Source organism: Octodon degus, unplaced genomic scaffold (assembly GCF_000260255.1).
Source record: "Octodon degus isolate 3935 unplaced genomic scaffold, OctDeg1.0 scaffold00002, whole genome shotgun sequence".
In the NCBI taxonomy this organism is placed as follows: Eukaryota; Metazoa; Chordata; class Mammalia; order Rodentia; family Octodontidae; genus Octodon; species Octodon degus.
Window position 1 is genome coordinate 5,608,861 of NW_004524578.1, and position 24,788 is coordinate 5,633,648.

At 41.1% G+C, this 24,788-nt stretch overlaps 1 protein-coding gene across 6 annotated transcripts in view; it reads right to left on the bottom strand.

The window, feature by feature from the left end:
* The window catches only part of Mef2a (myocyte enhancer factor 2A), a 142,150-nt gene extending 131,218 nt beyond the window's left edge, over positions 1 to 10,932 (bottom strand). For 3 of the 6 annotated variants that reach the window (XM_023709954.1, XM_023709964.1, XM_023709943.1), the window contains exon 1: positions 10,783 to 10,932. The gene's annotated coding sequence lies outside the window, so the exon portion shown is untranslated. The remainder of the gene's footprint in view (positions 1 to 10,782) is intronic. The other 3 variants (XM_023709960.1, XM_023709962.1, XM_012513868.2) reach the window with 1 other exon arrangement.
* Between the last annotated feature and the right edge of the window lie 13,856 nt (positions 10,933 to 24,788).

Here is a 24,788-nt window from a genome sequence, read left to right on the forward strand (position 1 = left end):
TGTCACAGAATTTTGAGACCCATTAAAACAAAGTTTAATGAGAAAAAAAAAGAAATGGGTTACTTAAAATTTAAAGTTTAAAAAATTTAAGGTTAAAATCTTTAGTTTTTAATTTCTTCTAAAGACATTAAAAACATAAGTCACCAACTCAGTAGAAAAATGTTTCCACAAAATTAGCTAAAATGTTGTAACATAGTATTTTACTGTACGAGTCATAAAGATAACAGTGAGTCACTATAATTACAGTATATATTATAAACAACACATGGCTATTATCCATGTTCAAGGTACTATGCAACAATTCACTGAGTATGCAAAGAATCATGACATAGAATTTCTACTCCCAAAAAGCTTAAAATATATTATGGAAAACAAGACAGAATCACTAGAGAATTAAACAGAATTAAGTGAAAGTAATTATTTAGGGTTATTTACAGCATTAGAGGAGACAACGCAGGCATACACATTTCACTTTTTTTGGAGGACAGATCTCAATAAATTGCCCAGGCTGGATGCAAATTTGTGATGTTGTACCAGGTACCCAGAGTGCTGGGATTTCTGGTACACACTACCCTGCCTCTTCGACTCCTTTTAGAATGGAGAAAACTTGCAGGCAAAACTTTTAACTGAGCAGCTGGATGTGGTGACACACACCTGTAATCCCAGCATGAGGATGGCTGAGCCAGGAGGATCCTTGTGAGTTGGAAGAAAGCTTGGGTGACATAAGTGAGTTTAAGGCCAGCCTGCACTACATAGTGAGACCCTGCCTCAAAAAATCAAATTTCTACTGAATGACTTAAGTAAACACCACTAGCATGGTCAAGCTGACACCCTACTATGATATGCCCCCTACTATGCCCCCTACTATGATTTACCCAGGATGTATCACCACTTACATGGGATTTCTGCCAAAAACTGCATAACCTGAATGTGAGCACAAAGAAACAAAAGGACAAATTCATACTGACAGACATCCTACAAAACAAAGGCCTGCAATCTTCACGACTTCTACTTTTAGGAAAGAAAAAAAGGCTGAAGAACTGTTTTATACTTAAAGAACAGAAGAGTTAGCAACAAATAAAATGCAATGTGTAATATTAAAAAGGAAAAATGCTATCAAAGTTTACAGGCAGATCTGCAGAAATTTTAATATGAACTCTATAAAATAATATTGTCAATATTAAATTTCTTGAATCTACCACACAATGATTATGTATGAACATGTCCTTGTTCTTAGGAGATGACAACTAAAGTATTTAAGGGTAAAGTATCATAATATATAATTTGCTCTAAATTCAATAAAAAGTTTTAATAGGAAGAGGAAGGAAAAAGGGAGGTGAAGAAATCAATCTTTATAGTAGATACCTGAAAATACAACAGGTGACATATGCAATGACATTATGTAACATTTAGCATGTGGTTTCTTGTAGGCAATAAACAGCATTTCCAGCCATTCCTGTACCTTTGTCTGAGACTTTGCCTTAAGCAATACGTCTCTGATTTTAAATGAATAAATGCGTATCTTTAGCATACTCCAAAAAATGTAATCAAGAAGTTTCACATTATAAATAAAACAAAACTGTTTCTAGACTTTGCGGCTACTATGCAAATATAAAGAGTGATGGAGAAGGGACGGGTTAGTAAGGAACAGCAGGGATACACATTTCAAAGTGAAAATATAGCCCTCAGTCAAAATGACCACTCACTGCCCAGCAAGAAGGCAAAAGGATTACTCAGGATATGCCACTGGTTCAAGACTTCCCAGATTCCTTCCTTCATAATGCTGATGGAAATGTTAACAAGCATAGAAAGTACATAAGATAGGATATATAATCCAGAAGGAATCTATAAATTGTCTGATTTAAGAAAACTGCTCTATGATTGATTAGTTCAGTTAATGAGAGCAACTTCCACTCATTTCAACATTTTCTGAAAATTTACTCAGTGTCATGTATTATGCTACTCTGGTGCAAACTAGTCTTTGGCATAGAAATTCAACTTAACAGAAAACAAGCACTTCAGTTATAATATTCTAACTACTCTAAAATGAGATTTACTTTGCAAATAATGTCCATATAAAGGCTTTGGAAGTACACACAAGCAAGAGATAAAAACTGTCTATCAAGATTCAAACTTTGACTCATAGCTGAGATGGACCAGAGACAAGACTTAAAGGATAGGTCCAGACAGGGCTAGTGAGATAGCTCAGCAGACTAAGTGCCTGCTCTGGCAAGCCCAGGGACCAGGGTCCAATCCTGGGTCCCACATGTCGCACCAGCCATGCCCCTAGGGCACGCTAAACCTGCAACATCCAGGCATGGTGGTGCATGCCTGTAATCCCAGTGCTGGGGAGGCTATAAGCAGGAAGATCACTACAAGTCTGAGCTGTATTGTGTACCATAAAAATGATAACACATTTAAAAATAATGTATTAAATAACACATAAAAACGATGACCAGTGAGTATATGAGCAAAAGAACATTTCCAACTACTGGCAAAAACAGGAGCAAAGAAAAACAGAAGTATTCATTCAAATATTTAGTGGTTTCTAAGTGCCAGGCTGTGTGCTGCTAACTCAGGCATGAACAAGACAAACAAGGCCTTTGTCTTTGTGCAGTTTTCATATAGGCATGAAAAAGAAAGAATATCACAGACAGCTCAGTGGACTAAAGTGCCTGCTTAGGCAGAACACAGTGGCACGCGCCTGTAATCCCAGAGCTTGGGAGGCTGAAAACAGGAGAATCACTATGAATCTGATCAACGTAGTGAGACCCTGCAAGACCCTGTACTAAATACATTTTAAAAAGAAAAAAGACCATCACAAGCAGTAACTGCAGTGGCACACACCTGTATCCCAGCTACTTAGAAGGATGAGGAGGAAATACCAAGTTTGACCCCAGCCTGGGCAGCTTACTGAGAGTCGATCACAAAGAAGAGATGGCTTAGTACAATAAACGCTTGCCTGGCAAGAGCAAGGACCTCAGTTCAATCCCCCAGTAAAAAAAAAAAAAAAAAAAAAAAAGAGAGAGAAAGAAAGGGGAGGGGGTTCGACTCCCCAGGCCTGCCATGCCAGGCCCGCCCCCCGGGCAAGCTGAGATGGCAATTGAGACTAGGCATAGTGGCGCACGCCTGAAGTCCCAGCTCTTGGGAGTTGTAAACAGGCAGATCACTATGAGTCTGGCCTAGTAGTGAGACTCTGAATACCCTGTAGATACCTTCCCTAAGATACAAAAAAAGAAAGGGGAGGGAAGGGCCTCGGGATGTAGCTCACTGCTCCCTGGGTTTAATTTTTTTAAAAAGCAGGTATGCACAAATGAGGGTAAATGTCTTAAAGGAAAGAACTGCATGAGAGAATAAACTGATAGTACAATATTAACAAGATGGGGAGAGTTGGCCTCAGAGTGAAAAAGTGTGATATAGGTCAAGATGGGTTTGGTTGAGCCTGCCATTCAAACACTATCCTGGGAAGGGACAAAGAAAGAAAGTGCAAATGGTCCTAAAAGAGGAAGGGCCTTGTGTCTGCTATTCAATGGATGGGAGGAAGAACTGGTAAGAGAAGAGCCATCCACGGCCATTTAGTCTAGGCAAAAAGTATTATTTTGACATGAGAAGACACTAGAAGATTTTAAAAAGAGAAATAATATCTGATTTAAATTCTTAAAATGATCCTTAGAGCAGCTGTGTGAATAAAGAAGTGGTATGGATCAAGAAAAATCCACTCAGGAGGTTTACACAATAATTCATTCAAATAATGATAGCTTAAAACAAAGAAGTGGCAGCAAACAGTAAGAGTAGCAGATTTATTCAATATAAATCGTGAAGGTACAAAAGGACTTGTGGATGGATTAGAGACTAAAGCAAAGGAATCAAGAACATCATAATCTTTTGCTGTGAGTACTATCATTTACTGACATAGGACAGACAAGAAAAGGCACAAAGGTTTGGGAGTGAAAAGAAGGCTGGTAGAGAAGAAAAACTAGTTATTTTAGCCATATAACTAACATTATTTTATACATGAGATCCCAACCAGATACCTAGGTAGGTATCAAGCTCAAGAGAATCCTGTGCAAAAGAAATAAAAGTGGGACTCTTCAGGATGAAGATATATGGCCTTTTTAAGAGGAGAAAACCGCTAGCCTTGGTGAGAGCAGAGCAACTGAAGGGCAGGGGCAGAGACACAGAGTAATAAAGTAGGAAATTTCACTTAACAGTCTGATTTTAGAGGCCAATCCTTTATACCTTACATTAGGACCACTCTATTACTCTTATACGCTGTCAAAGTTTTCTTTAAAAATAAATAATGTGTAAATCTGAATTTTAAAAATACAATTGCAATCTCTTATGAAGTAGAGGGATTGCTGGGAGTGAAGATGAAAGATGAGACAGGCAAATACAGTCACTCAATGCAAGAGCACCTTATTTTTATTTTACTTTTTTTTTTTTCCTTTTCTTTTTGGCGGAACCGGGGATTGAACTCAGGCCCTTGCGCTTGCCAGAGAAGCGCTTATTCCACTGAGCCATCTCCCCAGTCCCTTTACCTTATTTTAGTGACAACTGAAATTGTACTCAGGGCCTACATACTAAGCTACATTCCTAGCTCTTTTTATTTTTTTTAAATTTATTTATTTATTTATTTATTTATTTTGACAGAGGTCTCAGTAAGTCATGAAGTTGTTCAGGCTAGGCGTGAACTTGTAATCCTCCTGCCTCTACCTCCTAGAGAGCTATGACTACAGACATGTACCACTATGTCCAGCCACGTTATTCTTAGTAAACTGGAAAGTTGTAAGATATCCTACAAGGTCAAACAGGAAGCAGTTTTTCTGCCAAGGATCACAAAACATACCTTAAAAGAATTCAAGTCAACTTCCATATGCATGCCGCTGGTCACAATAAAAAAAGCCAGCTCATCAAATCTAAACTCACCACTCATTCCTGAAAACATATCACAAAGCACATATTCGTCTTGATGACAGTTTTTAAAAATCCATAAAGTTCATATTTCTGTGTAAGAAAACATTAACTCTAGACAACCACGAGATGTCCCGTGCAACAATGGGATTCCATCTCCACCCCAGAAAAACATGGCTATCCTCAAGAAATCCACCATAACAAATGTTATTGGGGCTACGGGGGAAAAGGAACCCTTCTCCAATGTTGGTGGGAGTGTAGACTAGTGCAGCCACTATGGAAATCAGTGGGGGAGATTCCTCAAATAACGAGGACTAGAAGTCCTATTCAAACCAACTATTTCCCTTCTGGGTATCTTCCCAGAAGAGCTGAAAACATCATACCCCGGTGATATATGTGTACCCATGTTTATAGCAGGACAGTTTGTAAGTAACAGCTAAATCTTACAAACAACACTAATGCCTATTACCTGAAGAATGGATTAAAAATATGGTGTTTTTATACAACAGAGTACTACTCAGCCATAAAGAAGGATAAACTAGAGACTTTTATAGGTAAATGGATGCAACTCAAGACCATACTCCTAAATAAAATAAGGCCTACATGTGTAAACATCACATTGTCTCACTAGTGTGAGAAACTGAATGAGTAAATAAAATCGTAACGTACAATAGATGTCATGAACTGGGAAGAAACTATTGAAAAAAAGAAAGAACTTGTGATGGAAATATTAAAAGGAGGGAAAAGGGAAAAAAAGTATGTATACACACATACACACACACACACAGTTAAGAGAGTTACACACTAGTTTCTCTTAGTTCACTGAAAAGGAAGGTTTGTGCTAATATTGTTTGGACAATATTTCATGCCCATATCTTGTACTCTAAATAAATGCTACGAAGATTACAATACATAAGGTATTAATCTCCTATTAGCTTGCTTTGCAACTGTTTAATTTTAATTTTTTTCTCTTTAAAATTAAAAAATACATAAATAGGGGCTGGGAAGATACCTCAGCAGTATAAGCACCTCTCTGGCAAGCACAAGGATCTGGGTTCACTCTCTGATATCATATGCCATGCCAGCCCTATGCCAAGCCAGCCACCGAAACTGGTCGTGGTGGTGCACACCTGTAATCCCATCCCTGGGGAGGCTAAGACAGGAGGATCACAAGTATAAACTTCATAGCAAGACCCTGTACCAAATAAATAAATAATTTTTTTTAAACTTTAAATACTTTTTTTTTCTTTTGGCAGTACTGGGATGCTCAGGACATTGCACTTGCCAGGCAAGTCTTATTCTACTGAGCTATTTTTCCCAGTGCCATAATACATAATTTTTTTTTTAAAGATACACCTTGGTTGATATTCACTGGGAATTTGATTAAGTAAAGTATCTTCAGCCACTGTGTTACATCCTTTGGCTTTCTACATCACCTGCTGTGAAATGATGAACTAAATTGCCTGCCATCTTACACAAATATTCAAATATAGTATTTTGCCTTTTAACTTTATGTGCTTATGGTTTTGTCTTAAGTAACTACTAAGAATACTAAATTCAATAAATATAATTAATAAATTTTAAAATAATAAAATATTTATTGAAAATATAGTATTTGTTAAATAAGAGCCAAGAAAGCCAGCCAAAGCTAGGCACAAGACTTGCTAATCAGCAAATGGGTTCATACTACTGCTCACATGTTTAAGATTTGTTGTTTTTTTAAACATGCCTATTGGTTTTCTGTGTACTTCTTGTTAGCAAAGTAAAATGTTGGGCCGGAGAGATGGCTCAGTAGAATAAACATTGCCTGACAAGTGCAAGGGCCTGAGTTCAATACCTAGTTCCCCCCAAAAAAAACAAAACAAAACAAAAAAATGTTTATTAAAAATAAAGTCAGGAGCTGGGGAGATGGCTCAGTAGAATAAGTGCTTGCCTGGCAAGCACAAAGGCCTGAATTCAATCCCCAGTTCCACCAAAAAAAAAAAAAAAAAAAGGTTTAAAAAAAAAATAAAGTCAATTGAGTTCTATAAAGATGTTTTCAGGTAAAAAGTTAGCTAGTTACTGGACACAACATTCTTTTATTACAGAGTACACAAAGAATACATGGATAAAATAATTTTGTTTCACAGACTAGATAAGATGAAATATGCAGAAATTGTAATTACCCACTAAAGTTATTTTTATGCATCCTTATTCCAGGTAGGTTATAAAAATGTTTCTAGCTTCAAATTTTAAATATCGTGATCTTAACAGATAACTATCACCTATCATTTCTAAAAGACATAATTCAATGACTCCCTAAAAACCAATTACTTAACTGTTTTTGTTGTTTTTTTTTTTTTAAGTAGTAGAGATTATAGAAGTTAGAGGCAACCTATATAGATCAAGAATCTAACATAGAATAGCCAACTGAATATTTTCTCTAGTTTGACAATGAATTTAAGATGTTGGAATACTTTATCCAAAACAAGTACATGAGCATTCTCCTATACTGATATACTGTATAAAGTTCTTTTGGTCACAAACACTAAACATACATATACTCGCAGAGTGGTACATACATAATCATCACAGGAAGGAATCATGAAAGCAGGAAAAGGTGGAAAGGACATCAGGCAATGTGCATTTTGGTACATTATACCTCAGGCTATGAGCCAGGACCTTCTATACATTCTCATTTAAATTCTAATAACACTATGGGGCAAATGGTATAACTTGCATTTTACAGAGGCAAATTTTCTACTAGTTTGTCAGTAGTGGAGCTAGTATCTCAATCAAAACCTAATTACAAAACTCAAATCGCATTCCTTTATAAGGACTTACAAATCAACATGACATGTTAAAGAATGGGGGGGGACAACTAGACACAGTGAAACAGACATTTAGGATCTTCTCTTTTTAAAAATATTATATGGGGCTGGCCGGATAGCTCAGTAGACTAAAGTGCCTGCTCATGCAGACACAGCAGCTGGGGTTCGATCCCCAGCCTGCCTTGCGGGCTCTGCCCCAGGGGTGTCCTGAGAAGGTGAATGAGACTGGGCGTGGTGGTGCACACCAGTAATCCCAGCGCTTGGGAGGTTGAAAACAGGAGAATCACTATGAGTCTGATCTACGTAGTGAGACCCTGTAGACCCTGTACTAAATACATTTAAAAAACAAAAACCCTCACTGAAGAATTTTTTTGTCCTAGGTTATCTAGCTGAAAGACTGATATAATTTCTGTATCTACACTTCTTTTTACTACTAAAACATTAAGAAAGTAGACACCTCTCAATTTACTGAGAACACTTACAGATTTCCTTTCTCATCTAGAGGAAAAAGCAATAGTGATCATTTTCAATCCAAAGAGTAGTATTCCAAACTCCCCTTCACTGATAAAACTCACGCAGGACTTTATATCATTTATATGTACTATATCTTTCAAAAAAAAATAAGGGCATGGTCTGATTGTAAGGCAAAATATTGTATTTCAAATCCAAATGCCCCCAGAACATCCACATCACTCTAACCCTAAATTCCTCTTGCCAGACTGAAAAGCAGCAAAGGGAGGGAAAAAGGGCTTTCCTCAACTGACAAACCAGGGTACTAAGTCCTCTGTGGTATGTATTTAGGAGACTAAATCAGAACACAATCTGAGATTAGACTATTTCAAACTTCAAAATCATCTTCTAATAAATATTTCCATAATTACTTAACCACCCTCAAATACCACTAGTAGTCAAACAATGAGTGACACTGTATTACATGAATATTAATAAAATTAGTATTAGCTACTACTATATTCTAAATGGAAAATACAAAGCTGTAATGAATCTTCTCTGGAAAATACAGCATCACAACTTTTTTTTAAAAATCATTCCCAATTATACCTGCAAAAGAAAAACCTGTCACATATGCCCACCGTGGAAATGTTGTTAAAAGCTCTATATGAAAGAAGTATTATCAAGCCATAACTCAGTCTACTAACAATTTAATTTTAACACCTTTGTCCAAACATGAAAAAGGTTTTAATTTCTTATATAACTACAAGGTGAATTAAATAGATAAGCAAATAATTATGTTTAGAGAGAGACAACACTACTACTTCACAAGCATTGACTCCTGCAGTATCTACTAAAAGCACTCTTCCAAGAAAATTATTCATGTAGCATCTACAAACAAACCACTACTTTTGGCTGGTTAGAGGACTTACAACATTTTCTCAACTTTTGCAACAATGTTCACTGAGAATTAAAGACGAGTCTAGCGTCAATGAATGCATCAGCATCTACAACAAACACTAATCTTACTGTTTTATGCGGCACAGACGTGTCTATAAACATTACATTTGTATAAACATTACATCTAATATAAACTCTAACTTGGCATTTGCTTTCATGAAAACACTCTTTCCCTAATAGTTGCCATTTGCAGAAAAAGAAAGACTAAAGGCAGAGCTCTCCAAAACACACAAAAACAAAACAAAAATGCACATACAAAAGTCATAATAGCACAATACTGTTACTTTTACATTTCCTAAATCCACATTAAGAGAAACGTCATTTTTGTATGTTAGAAAAACTATTTTGTTTACCTTTTCCACAGACTTCACGTTCTGCCAAGGTAACACAGATTTTAAAACTGACAACTAGTGTACTTAGCAGTTGCCAAAACAACACAGCTGGATTCTTAAAGGGAAAGTACTCTTGTGTAACATACCCCTAATTACGGCTTTCAGCAACCTTATCTTTGTATAGTAATGGATGACACAAGACACAAGGGAAACATGCCGTGCTAAAAACTTGAAAAACATTAGACAATATCTCCTTTAAAATGCACATACTATTGTTAAATACCTCACAGCAGGCCTTTCGAATAGCAGTTATTGAAATCCCAGTTGCATTGTGCGCTAAAATGAAGGTTAACACTATGTTGTATTCAATATACACGCGCTTCCCTCCTGGATCATGACAGGGGACTCGCTTCACCGCTCCGGAAAGCTGTTTCAGGTCTGAGTAACAATTTCATAGTTGCACTTTCAAGGGGGAAACATTCGCTTGCACACACGTTCACCTTTCCAAAACTTGTCTGCCCTAGCACCAATTCTTAACCCTCGCTGTTCACAGATGACAATGAACCAAAAGGCAAAGTTTCTATCACCAGACACCTTCCCGGCGTGCTGGGCTCCACCTGGATGCAGGCGGCTAGCGGGTCCCTCTGCAGCCTCCGGGCCGGTTCGCGCGACGTCTCCGGCCGGCCGTGCACACCCGCAGGTGGCTCCAGACCCGGACGCCGCCCCGGATCCCGACCCCAACACCGACACCGCGGACACACGAGCAGACTTCGGACCTCTGGGTTCCGCCCCGTCCGAGCGACCTTCTCCCGAAGCAGAAGTGGGGAACTTCTCCAAGTCCGACGCCAGGGGAGAACGCCCCTACACTGGCGGTCCGGCCCTTCGGGGAGACCCCGGCCGCCAAGGGCCACGGGAAGGAGCCCAGAAAGCTCCGAAGCCCCCAGGGAACTCCTTCAACTTTCACGGAAGCCACGTCGACCGCCCCCCCACCCTCCGGCCCGGGCAGCCGCCCGCGACCGAACCTTCCCGGGTGGACTCCGAGGGCGCCCGTCAGGCCCCGGCCCCCGCCCCCACCTCTCCGGGCTCCTCGCCCCTCGCCACCAACCCGACCCGGCCCCTCTCGCCGCCTCCCCGTGGCGCACACGCCCGGCCGCCGCGCGCCCGCGACCCCGACCCCTTCCCGGCCGGACACGGCCTCGTCCCGGGGTCCCCGCGGGCGTCCCGCCGCCCCAGCACCGCCACGCCAGCCCCTCACCAAGACACCGCCCCCTCCAGCACGGCCGGCCCCGCGCCCAGAGCCCGCGGTCCGCGGCCCTCACCGCGTCTCCGGCGCAGCTGGCGGGCGCGCACACGCCGCAGCCCGGGCCCGCCACAGCACTCAGCGCCGCCGGAGCCGCCTCCTTCAGCCCGGGACTCGCCGGGACATCCGCGCACGGATCCCCACACCGGGGCTATTTTTAGGGACAGGCCTCGGCCGGACCGGAACTCGTTCTCGCGGCGCGCGTGCGCACTGCGTCTTCCGCGCCGTGTCCCTCCGCCAGCGCGGCTTTCCCTCCCTGCCCCTCGGCTCCTTCTGTCGCGTCTCCCTTGGGGGTTCCTTGTGAGGGGTGATTTCCCCCTTCGTGGGCCCTAGCGTGCTTGGAAAGAGAAAGACAAGGGTGCGGGCACAAAAGAATCTTACTGTGTGGGCGCGAGCGCTGCTCCGCAAGGACGTGAGGGCGGACTATGTTTTTCCGGGTGGGTGAGGAGACGGATCACCCGGCACAGGAAGGCGATGACGGCGGTTTGGCGCCCGGGCTTCGGGCTGCGGCGCGCTTCCTCCGGAGGGCCTTGCTCTCCTGGAGGGGATACCGGTCACTCGGTGCGGGGCGGCTGCAGGGGCGCGGCGCGTGGCCCGCACCCCCGCCTGCCCCGGGCTCGCGGGGTGGGGCCGCAGCTCCTGCCCGCCGCCGCCCGGAGTCCGGTGCCCCGCGGTGTCCTCGGGGTGACTCAGACGTCCCCGTGCCGCGCCCACGGGCAGAGCCGGCCGCGATCACACCGCACCTGTGCCCTCTGCGGGCCGGGCGCCTGCTCAGCCGACCTGGGCCGGCGCAGTCGCGCCCCAGCCCCGGGAGCGCGGCCTCCGGGACCCCAAGCCCAGATTGTAGGACTTGGACAGTCCCGGAAGGGTAGGGACACTTTGAAGTTGGCCAGCCAAGCTCATGTTTTAGAGGAGAAGCAACGTGCCGTTAATAATATCTAGTATGTTTTTAGCCCTAAGCTGTATGATAGACATTTTATTTTTCTGATGGACATTTAGCATCTCATCTAATCCTTACAGCCTCCCCACTGATGTAGACTTCAGTTTCTGTTCCCTATTTACAGCTGAGGAAAAGGAAGCCAAGAGTCAGCCACGGTCACCTGGCAGGGTCACGGAGCTTCCAGAGGAAGGCACTGGGGACTTGAACTCCTAATCACTCTGCGTATTGATTTTTTCTGAGAGAAGGATAATGATGGGCTTGGGACAGCTGTTATCTTGTGGAGTTGCTGATTTTGTCCAGAGTCTTTAGGAGGTGAACCTTGCTGGCCCCCTTGTCCTGAAAGCCACTCACCTCAGAAGTTTCTCCGGAAACAGCGCCTGTCTCTGCACCCAAAAGTGCCCGTACAGTGAACACAGAGGTGATGGTTATTTTCATTTGAAAGTGAAAAATTCAGTACTGTCCATAGCACTTTAAAACAAAGCAGATGTACAGAGGCAGTGGGCAGAAGAACTGGGAAGTTAACAAAGGAAGCTGGAGGCTAGCTGGCTTCCTTCATCAAGGAGGACTAGATGGTGCTGGGCAGGGCACAACACAAAGGAGGCACATGACAATGAAAATGAGCCCACAGGTCGGCTCAGAGCACCTCCCTTTGAGGGAGCTAGCAACAGGGATGGATGGGGAAATTTTAGAATTTGGTGTAAATCAGCAAGTCATGGAGAAATGTCTGCTTCTTAACCTGCCAGAGGCTGCAAAAACAGCTGGATTTAGACCTCTGCTCCAGGAAAATAGGAAGAGTGGGATGCTTTTGCTTCAAAGTCAAGGAACTGGGATGGGGGATAGTGAAGAACTATTCGCTCTTTTCCTCCTACCCTTCACCTTGTGAGAGTGATGAACCCAAAAAGGAGGTCGTACCCTCATTACTCGGTTCTGGTTCCTGCCTTTCAAGAAGCTGAGACTCCTGGAGCACAAGAGAGTCAGCCCAGATTGTCCACCCATCTTCTATTCCAGTGCTGTTGTTCACCCCAGAAGCCAGGCAAAAAACTTGGCTAGGAGTCCAGCCAAGGCAGAAATGGAGAGTGTTTGTCTGCCTTAGAGCTCCTCTCCTCCCCCACCTCTTGCATAACAAAGCCATTGTCTAAGAGTTTTCAGGGAGTAGTAAAGAGGAAGAGAGGGAGGAAGGAAAACAGGAAAGGAAAGAAGGAAGAAAAAAAGGAAGGGTAAATTGAACAGTTGTGGAGCCCAGCTGTTGTAAAATGCATTAACAGAGCACAGAATAGTTAAAACAACTAACTAGGGAGTCATCACAGGGTCTGTGCAGATTTCAAAAATCTGTATCTGAAGATTCCCTCCAAGCCAGGTTCACTTAGGAACCAGTAGTTGGCACTGAGTGGGACAGAGCAAGATGTCTTAGCTACTTTGCTCGTGTGTGTGTGTGTGTGTGTGTGTGTGTGTGTGTGTGTGTGTGCAGGGCCTCACTATGCAGCTCAGACTGCTAGAGATCCTGAGACAAAATACCCAACACTTAAAGGAGGCAGGGTCCAGGGTTTCCAGCAACTCCCGACACTGCTTGGTGTCAATCATTTGCCATTATATGTGGCATTGACTTGGAGGGAACGTCTAAGTAATAGTGCTGTCAGTCTTCCCACTTCATCTGACCCCTTAAGGCAACTAGATGCAAGGCCTGGGGTACAGAAGTAAAGCAGAGCAGCCCTTCTTCCTTCAAGGGTCTGGAGGGGGTTAGGGGATTTGTAGAGCTTTCAGCTTAAACACCAGCGTGACAATCCCCATGACAGGAGCTACATCAGGTAACAGAGAGCACAGACACTGAGTGTCTAAGGAAGAGAATCAGGGAAGGCTTTTTGCAACTCCCTAGGCAACAGGGGTTTCTTGCGACCTGAACAGTTTGTCCCTCACCTTTTCCCGTCACCTCACTGTCCCCATTCACAAACCTGAGAAGCTACTTTATGTACATCAACCCATTTCTCCCTGTCTGCAGGACAAACCCTTTTGTGTGTGTGCAGGGTCTTGTAGTGATCCTCCTGTTTTCAGCCTCCCCAGTGCTGGGACTACAGGAGCGTGCCACGATGCCCGGACTCAGTTCCCAGTTTAGTGCTCCTGGGGGTGGGGCTGGCACGACACATGGTGCCAGGGATGGAACCCCAGTCCCTGCACTTGCCTAAGCAGGCACTTAGTCCAGTGAGCTATCTCGCCAGCCCACAAACCCCTTTCTGTGCATCAAGTCTAGACATTACTTTCTGTAAGGGCCTTTCTGCAAGGTAGCATTTTGGTTAGGCATTTCTTCATACATGTCTCTTTCCTTCCTTTTAGAGAGTTAGTTCCTTAAATCAAAGAACTATGATTTACCTCTTAATATATTCACAGATCCTTGCATAGCATGCCATCAAATAAATGTTAACTACCTAGGAGCAGCCTGTAGGCAGAGGATGTGCTAGGCCCAGGGGCCTCTTGGGTGTGGCTCAAGGAGAATGCACAGCCAGCATCATGGCCCAGAGTCTGGATGGCGTGGGTAAAGTGGCAGGAAATGAGGCTACAAGAGCCATTGAGAGTGAAATGCAAAGCCTTTGCTGTTACCATTTCATGCAAGTCCATTTGCATTTTATTCTTAAACCAATGGGGAGCCTCTAACAGATATTAAGCTGGTGAATAGCTTGATCTCTTTGGCATTTTAGAAGGTTCACTTAGGAACCAGTAGTTGAGAGTGAGTGGGAGAGAGCAAGATGTCTTAGCTACTTGGCTCTTTGCTATGACAAAATACCTGACACTTAAAGGAGACAAGGTGTATTTAGCTCACAGTTTGTAGAACTTTCAGTCTGTAATTGGCTGGCTCGGAGGCAGGATGACACGGCCAACAGGTGCTCCTGAGGAGAAACAGTTCTTTGTGGGCAGAAGGTAACAAAGCAACAAGACAGAAGCCACACTTCTTTCTGTTCCTTATATTTTATCCATTCTGCTTAGCGTGGCAGCACTCACACCCTTAATCCTAGTGCCTTTGATCCTAGCATCGCACCATGAATCAATCCCAGCATCACATACCTCTGAAAACGCCCCACCTATGACTGAATGAAATCTAGACTCAAACCACAGCACAGACAAGAACTATCACAAGTTGGAAAAGACCAGAGAGACCTAACAACTAAATGCAAAATGGGCCCCTGGATTACATTCTAGTATAAGAAGGACACATAAGAGAGAGAGCTCATGAAATTTGAGCTTATAGTTCAAATTATATAATATGGTGGTGTTACATCAATGTTAAGTTCCTGGTTATGATAATTGTGTTATCCTTATGTAAAATGAAAATATTCAGGGAAAAACTCCATGAATTCTGTGTACCATATGTGAAACTTGTAGTTAAGTTTGAAATTGTATCAGCATAAAAACAATTTTTACATTGATATGATAAAATATTTTTATTGATTAAGTTTATTGATACAATTTAGATATGTATAATAATCACATTCATCAGAGGGAGCTACTACCTGTACATAGTAGTCTTAGTTCCTTTTTTTTTATCTTCTACCTCCTGCTGTCCCCTGAACCCTTTCCGCCTCCATATTTACAAAACTTTGTTTCCATTTTATCCTTTCCTCATTTTTCTTTTCCTTCCCCATCCCCATTCCCCTTTCCTCTTAAAACGTTTCTTCCTATTTCACAATATCTATTATATATTTTTGTTCTTGTCTACATTCTCAGTTGCTCACACCAGAGACCATGTAATGTTTACATGTGTGTCTGATTTAGTTCACTTAAGAGTATGGTCTCAAGCTGCATCCATTTAGATATAAATTTCTCAAGTTTATCCTTCTTTACGACTGAGTAGTAATCCATTGTATTAAAAGATCCTCTTTATCCATTCCATGGTTGATAGGCATTTGGATTGTTTCTGAGATTTAGCTATTACAAACTATACTGCTCTAAACATGGGTGCATATATGTCACTATGGTATGATGTTTTTAGTTCTTTCAGGAAGATACCTAGAAGAATAGCTGGGTTGAATGGAACTTCTAGTCCTAGTTTTTATGGAATCTCCACACTGATTTCCACAGTGGTTGTACCAGGCTACACTCCCACCAACAGTGAAAAGGGTTCCCTTTTCCCCAGAGACTTCCCAGAATTTGTCATTGATTTATTGATGATAGCCATTCTTTCTGGAATGCGATGGAATCTCAGTGTTGTCTTACCTTTCATCTCTTGAGTAACCAGTGATACCAAATGTTTTTAATTTATTTATTTGCTGTTTCTATGTCTTCATTTGCAAAGTGTCTATGGACTTCAGAAGCCATTTATGGATTTGGTCTTTAAAACTTTGGTCTTTAAAATTTGGTCATCTCCCTGGGACGGGGAGATGACTCAGTAGAATAAGCACTTCCCTAGCAAGTGCAAGGGCCTGAGTTCAATCCCCGGTTCCACAAATAAATAAATAAATAAATAAATAATGGGGAGTCTGATTTTTTTTGTTCTATATATATTCTACATATTAGTCCTTTGAGGAAGAACTAAGGTTTTTTTGTTTGGTTCCCCCCCCCCCCCCGATTCTGTAGTGTGCCTTCACTCTTGGTGATTTCTTTTGCTGTGCAAAACCTTTTTAATAAGATGTGATCACAGTTGTTCATTCTTTATCATATTTCCTGTGCCTTTGGGGTTTTGTTCATGAAGTCTTTGCCTACACCCATGTCTTCAAGAGTTCTCCTTAGTCTCTCTTCTAATGTGCTGATCCGTTTTGACTTTAGTTTAGTACATGGTGATAGACTTGGGTCTAGTTTTAGTCTTCAGATTTTAGAAAGCCAGTTCTTCTAGCACCATTTATTAAAAAGACTTTCTTTCTTCCAGTGAATATATTTGGGCCCTTTATAAAAAATGAGGTGATTCAGTGTGTTTTAAGTTGTCTCTGCATCTTCTGATCTGTTCCACTGGTCCTCAAGTCTGATTTTAGTATTTTATAATTTACTCAAATCTCCAATTATAACTGTCACATGGGCTCTATTAATCAGTTTTTTGTTGCTGGGACAAAATCCCTGATGTACACAATCTAAAAGAAAGAGATATGTTTAGGCTCACAGTTTCCGAGATGTCAGTCCACAGTTAGCTGGCTCTAAGACAGAAGCATCAGGCCAGAAGGCAGTGGTAGAGTGATGTCGCACAATTCATGACGTCCATGACCCAGTCCCTCAAACAGCATCCACCTCTGAATACGCCCTTCAGCTAAGAACTCATCAATGGGTTAACCCATTGATGAGATTAGTGCCCTCATATCTTTTCTAAGAATTCGTTAATCCAGCCGAACTGACAATCAAGATTAGCCAGCACGTGAGGTTCCTTCCTCCTTAGAGGAAGTTATAACTAGAAAATGTCAGTTACATAAAGTACAACTGCACTACCTTACAATAGCAGGTTAATACAACTTAAGCAATAGTGAAATCTTGTGAGGTTTTTCATTTGGAGGTGTGTGCGCGCGTGTGTGTGTGTGTGTGTGTGTGTGTGTGTGTGTGACAAGGTCTGGCTATGTAATTCAGGCTGTACTTGAACTCATTGTACAGCTCAAGCTGGCCTCAAATTCACTGCAGTCCTCCTGCCTCAGCCTCCGGAGTGCTGGGGTTATAGTTGTATGCTTCAGTGCTCTTTATTTTGATTTTGATTTATTTTTTTGAGGCAGGATCTCACTATGTAATTCAGGCTGGGCGTGAACTTCCAGGTAGCCCAGGCTGGCCTTAAACTTACAGTAATCTTCTGCGCTAGCCTTGCAAGTGCTGGGATTATAGGCATATGCCACATGTATAAAATTATGGCTATTTTGAGTTGACCAATGTTGTGAGTTAAAGGAAAAAATATTTTCAGTTAATATACAAAGCAGTAGGGTTTCATGTCTACCATGTGGCTAAATATTAAAAACTGACACATACACATGTATAACTTCTAACATTGCCTGCTACATCCTTTTCAGGCATCAAAAGTGGTGTTTTCACTTTTTAATATCACATGGGCTTTTATTCTTGAAAGCCTGATGATGAAAAGGATGGATTCAGGTTCTCAAAAAAAAGAGGATAAAAGAGCTCTTCTTGGCTCAGTTTATATTCTTACATGTAAAACTCTACATAAAGATTCAACTTTAAAATACAAGAAATTGAATCTTTGACAGCTGGATGTTTTACACAATCAAACTTCAAGTAAGTCTTTCAATTTCTATTATATGTTGTCATTTTGCCATATTGTATTTTTTCTTCTGTACAGAGTTTATTCAGACTTGATGCTTTTCTCAAATATCTAACAATATATTCACTTGTCAATTACAATAATTCCAAATCTTGAGTTTTATTTTCTTTCCATGTTCTGTAGCCCTCCAAAGAGGGGCTGTATTTCACATACCCCCAAAAGCCCACCCACACCAACCCCCTGAATATGAAACCATCATGATCTCTCTTTACTGTTCCCTTTTACTTTGTATTTTTGTCACAACTGCTTTTCCTGAAGGCTGGAGCTGTCCAACCAAACTTCCACTATGATTTCATGCGTAGTGTATTCCAGGCATGACCAGTTTCTTCCATGCCTATTGGGATGTCCACTTCAAGCCTCTCTGACCCTGGGTGCTCCTGAAGCTGTCCCAGAGAAGATGACCAGTTGTCTTTATGAGGGCTACATTCTGCAAATCTAAGCTGCAACTCACAATGTAGCAAAGATTTTTTTTTTTCCTAGAATTTTAGGATATAGAGATGGGAGGCAAATCTGGGAGTCACTGAGTAAGTAACACCACAAGTCTTGGAGTAATTCTTGTTTAAATTGCACCTCTGCCATCTCCCAGATGTGTAACATTAGGCAAGTGGTTCAACTTTTTCAAAACTCAGTTTCTGTAGGTATATATTTAGGAATTGTTACTTGAGGTACCTTGACAATTGAGTAAATCCACATGAGGCACATACATAAGCTTGTGTACCTACATAAATACCAGCTGCATATGTAGCTGTTTAGGGGATATATCTCACAAACTTCTACTGAGGTCCTACTGTGTGTCAAGGAATCTTTTGGGCACTGAGAATACACAGGAAGAGCCACATTCTCATGAAGCTTGTGGTCATGGAGGTGGCAAGACAATGAAAATACATAAATAAGAAAATGTCAGAGTGCAAGAAGGATTACACTGAAGATAATAGAAGGTCACCACAAAGAATAGTTGAGCAGAAAGCTTGGCTTGGGTGCAAGGGGGGCTTCTTGAGACAGTGGCCTTTCAGCTGAGTTGCCAGTGGTGGTTTCAAAATGAAAACCCAAGGGGCAAGGTTAGAAGGAGAGGAAAGAAGAATGAAATTCTCAGCCTGGTACCAAGGTTATTTTGTTCAGAGACTAGAACAAGCACAAGCTGGCGGATGCAAAGTTGGCAGCAGGGACAGTTTTGTAGTCATTGGAAGTTTACTGTTGCATTGTCATTAACCAGCAAGATAACCAGAAAGAAGCAAAAGATTAAATCACCAGCTGATTAGTAGGACCTGTTCCCTTCCTGTACAAAAGGTACAAGAAAGACAACTGAATATTAGTCTGTTTGGCTGCAAATGGCAGAAACCTATGTTAAACCAACTGGAGCAAAAAATTAAGAGGGGAACTTATTCTTTTATCTCTCTAAATATTCAAAGATGTAGTCATTCCCCTTATGCCTGGTTTCACTTTCTGCAGCTTCAGTTACCAGCAATCAATAAGTAGAAAGGTGAGTACAGTATAAGATCCTCTGAGAGATCACCTTCACATCACTTTTATTATATTGTTGTAATTACTCTATTTTTATTGTTGATCATCTCTTACTATGTCTAATTTATAAATTAAACTTTATCATAGTTACATATGCAAAGGGGAAAAATATCGTGTAGATAGGTTTGAAACTGCATATAAGGTTTCAAGCATCTACTGTGAGTCTTGCAATGTAACCCCTGCACTGTATTTTCAGTCCCGGCATCGCTGCCTTGGAAACTGAAATGACATCCTCCACGATGATCCTTCTTTCCGTTCACTCTGTCCTGAACCAGTTGTGCTGCTTTCACTTCCAGATGGACCCTCTTCACATCTGATCCTGCACAAACCATGGTGTTATGGTTTCCAGCTTAACAATCTCCATTGAAAAGAGATCTTTCTTTTAATTTTTTATTAGCAAAGTCCCAGTTGAGGTCATCCTGGGTTGCACGTCTTTCTCCAAACCAATCACTGTTTCTAGGGTAATAGGATGCTCTGATTGGCTAAGTCTGAGTACTACCTCACCCTCAGACTCCAGAGAAGAGACTCAAACTCTCCAAAACCTCAAGGACATATGAAGTGAGGATAAGGGAGCAGTTCTCTGCAAACTGGGATGCTGTTAGAGGAAGGGGGACTGCATGCTAGACAAAAAGAAACAATATCACAACAGTCAATGAGCAAGCGTTGTTTGTGTGCTCTTTTTTAGGCTGCAAATGGTAGAAACTTGGTTTATGCCATCAATGCTAAACTTTCCCCTGTTAGAGAAGAGGCATAGAGGGAAAGTTGTCAATAAGAAGCCTACAGACTTCACTGGAAGCCTGAAGGTCCATGTGCGACCTTCACAGCTTTGACCTTTGTAGGGTCTCAAAGGCCTACAAATGAGTTCCACTGCCCTTATCAGGTACACCCCCAACCAGGGGCAAAATGCCCCGAATCCCATCCCTAGTTCCCCTATTCTCCAAACCAGATGCATGTCATCCCGTTCTGAACCTGAAGGGTTTCTCATTCATTTGAGAAACCTCTCCTTACTATAAATCCTGCCTGCACAGATTCTGCTGGTTCACTCTGCTCTGTGCAGCCTCTGACACAACAGAGCTTGTGGTATCCTTTTCCTCCAGGCTAAGTATTTCTGACTAATAAACTACTGCCAGTCACATCTGTCTAGTGTCAGGTATCATGTGCCTGGTCATCTCGCATTAATTGGGGCAGGGGATCCCTTCAGTACCAACGGAGTGAATAGAAAAAGACCAGAACGTAGACTTCAATTGTATTTCCAGCAGTAACTAGATCCCTCTGTATAGGTCAGTTTACTTGATCCTTAACCAGACTTTGCTAAGTTCCAAGAGCTCTTGCAGCTGCGCCCAAGAATCACCACACACAGTAGCCCAGCCCTCTCCTCTGAACACTGTCTCTAATCTGAGGGCTGGCCAGCAGCTACAGTGTGCTCATTGCTAATGCCCCAGAGTCTAACTGAAGACTCAACACATAGTAAGCTTCCAACAAACATTCCCTGAATGAAAGAATAGATCATTGTCTTCAAGCAGGCAATGGTGAAGTATGGAACTCTCTGGTCTGATCGAAAAACTTGGTTTAAATCAGAGCCAAGATGACAAACCCAGAAAATCTGGAAATGGAAATTCGATTTCCTTTTATGCATTACAGAAGGAATAAATACTAGAGATCAGAAACCATGGTTTTTAATGTTCATGCTAGCAAACTATCAAAATGGTCTTTTAAAAAATGCAACTTCATTTTATGCTTCGATCTTCAATGAGGTCTCTGTTTTTGTCAAAACTTTCAACCTCTTCTGGGTAATTGCACAACTCCTGACTTCATTTGGCCTGCATAGTCTTGGCAACATTGACTTTTTTTGGGTACAAGCTGCAGGCAAGAATTTTTTGGAGCTTAGTTTTATCATGACTTTATTTAATCACATATGTCTGTAACTCGGCACATAGATGAAAGCAGACAGCATGTCACAGCACCTAGATGGGTGAGCATCACATAAAAGGATAACAAAGTATTTATCAAATGCAGATTTACAGGAATACAAAAAGTCTTTCTAGAAGTCATACCATCGTAAGCAATTAAACAGAAGAAAGATAAGAAACAAACAACAGGAAAACAAGATGAAAAAGAAAATCCAATACCTCTCAGCTTTAACCATCAATGTAAACGGTCTCAATTCACCAATCAAAAGAAGCAGACTGGCAGTATAGATAGAGAAGGAAGATCAAACAGTATGATGCATTCAAGAAATACATTTAACCCCAAAAGAAATTCATACATGGCCTTTACCTCAATGTTATAAAAAAAATCTATGACAAACCAATAGCTAACATCATATTAAATGGTCAAAAACTGAAAGCTTTCACTCTAAAATCATGAACAAGATGAGGATGTCAACTTCTACCACTCCTATTCAATATATTTCTGGAAATATTAGCCAGAGCAATTAGAAAAGAGAAAAAATAAAAGAAATAAAGACAGGAAAGGAAGAAGTTAAATTATTATTTGCAAATGACATGATACTCTACATAGAAGTCCTCAAAAACTCCATCAAAAACTTATATATTTAATATCCAAATTCAGTAGTGTAGTAGGATACAAAGTCAACACTAAAAAATCAACAGCATTCCTGTACACAAGCAACAAACACAGAGAAATTAGGGAACGCATACCCTTCACAATAGTATCTAAATACATGAGATACTTAGGAATCAATCTACCAAAGGATGTAAAATATCTGTACAGTGAAAATTACAGTACTGTAAAAAAGGAGATTGAAGAAGATATCAGAAAATGGAGGGGCCAGGGAGATAGCTCAGCAGCATAAATACTTGCCTGGCAAGCTCAAGGTCCTGAGTTCAATCCCTGGTACAAAACAATAAAAAATAAAAGAAAGAAAATGGAAAGACATCCCCTGCCCTCGGAGAGAAAGAACCAACAGTGAAGATGGTCATACTCCCCAAAATTGTAGACAAATTCAATGCACTTCCAATCAAATACTATCACTATACCTCACAGATTTAAAGAAAATATTCCTAAAACTCATTTGGAACTAACTAGGAGACACCTAGAATAGCAAAAGCAATTCTTAGCAACAAAGACAAGTCGGGGGCATTACAATCCCGGGTATGAAAGTATACCACAGAGCTACTATAATAAAATCAGCAGGTTACTGGCAAAACAAACAAACAAGCAAAACAGACCTGAGGATCAGTGGAACAGGTTAGAAGATCCAGATGCCATAAAGAAAGACAGGCCAGGGAGATAGCTCAATAGAATAAGCCTCTTGCCCCTCAAGCACAAGAGCCTGAGTTTAATCCCCGGTTCTGCAAAATAAAATAAGAAAGATAAACCTGAGACTTTTAAAGGTAAATGGATGCAACTCAAGACCATATTCATAAGTGAAGTAAATCAGACCCATGTGTGTAAACATTGTGTTCTTCCCTAGTTTGATGAAACTGAACAAGTAAATAAGATGCAAAGTGGACAATAGATATTTTGAATCAGGATTAAACTGTTCAAAAGAAAACATATACTGTTTTGGGAGAAAGGGAGAAAGAAGAAAGAGAAAAATATATATTTATACACAAGATAATTAAGATAGCTATACAGCTAGTGACTCTTAGTTCATTAAAAAGAAGCATTTGTGCTAATATTCTTTGGACAAGATATCACGCCTTTTTCTTGTACTCTAAATAACTACTATGAAGACAATAATACACAATGTATTAATTATTGTAACTCTCCTACTAACCTGTTTTGAAACTATTTTATTGGGTTTTTTCTCTTACAATCAAGAAATAATGCACTTTAAAAAAGAAAGCAGTCATGATTTGGCACACTGGGTCCTCTACTTGAGGCTCATTTGCACTTTCCAGCCACTTGGCTAGGTTGGATTTAGCCTGCAGAAATTGTTTTAAAAACTAAAATGTGCAGTCCACATTCTTTCCCAAAGTCATGTGTCCTGGTCCTCAGAGTACAAGAGGGTGCATTTTGGAACAACTTTTCCTCAGAGTACCACCTAGTGGGTAGCAATTAGGGATGCTGTTTAACATCCTACAGTGTATGAAACAACACTTCCATAATGATGCAAAAGAATTATTCCACAAAAAAGGTCAATATTACGTAGGTTGAGAATCCCTGTCCTCAACAAATCTCTGCAAGCTTTCCTAAGTTTCTAACAGTGGTTGTCTCTGGGAAGGGAATCTGAAAGACTGGGTACAGCTCTGTTGTTCTGCTGGACATTATACGTGTGCATGTTTTCTACAATTATTTCTAAAAAGTCAATGTTAGCAGGGTTTTCTTGTTTTGTTGAAAACCAAGAATTGAACTCAGGACCTTACGCTTGCCAGGCAGGTACTGTGCCGCTGAGCTACAACCCCAGCCTCAATGTTAGCAGTTTTTAAATGTGCATTCTCAGGCTTTCTCATGAGGGTATCAGAGGGCAGCAGGTTCCACCGCAACTGCTTCTCTCTCCTTTTGGCCTCAGGACTCCTCGTTGCTTAGAGTAATTGGCAGACATAGTGGCCAGGTTTGGGTGGAGATGAATTACTTGGCATTCATAAACTCTTGAGCCATGTCTGTCATGTAGGGACAGAAATATCAGTGATGTATTGAACAGTAAAGTGCGTGGTTCTCTTGAACTGCATGGTTCTGCTCATGTTTACTCTTGAGTGCCGAAAAGATAAAATGCTTTTTGCCTTCCCACAGGTGCACATTGATATTTATTTTACCAGTCAACATTCTGTAGATGACCTCAGGGGTGTAATTCTCAGGTCAGAGTGTGCAGGTTTTATAATTCAGATAAAAGGTTATCTCTGGGTGTATTTTATATACCAATTCAGGTTTAGCATATACAAATTTCCCCCCCCAAAAAAAAAAATTGCCCACTGTATTTCTATAGGGATGTTCATTGCAGCATTGTTTTTTTAAATTTTCTTTTATTTTTTATTTTTTTTCGCATAATTTAAAATGGAATAAGGATTTTTTTTTCTCAGAATGCCTTCAGGGCAGGTTTGGCTGGCTGGAGTTGTGGGGATCGAACTAGAGCAACCGGAGGCTGAGAGCTTTGTGGAAGTAGCCACTTAAAGAACTGAGCTAGGGCCAGGCCCCCGCAGCATTGTTGATAATGACAAGAATCTGAAAATAAGAAAAGAGCCCAGGTGCATAACTATATCTGTTAATCTGAACAACAAGTTTAATGATAAAATATGTAATGTAACAACCATTGCTAATTTGCTATTCTTGTTTTGAAAATCTGTAATATATATATATACATATTGTTGTATGTTACCCTGTTTCTGTCTCTGTATCTACTATTTGTTTTTGCTTGTGTTTTTATTCT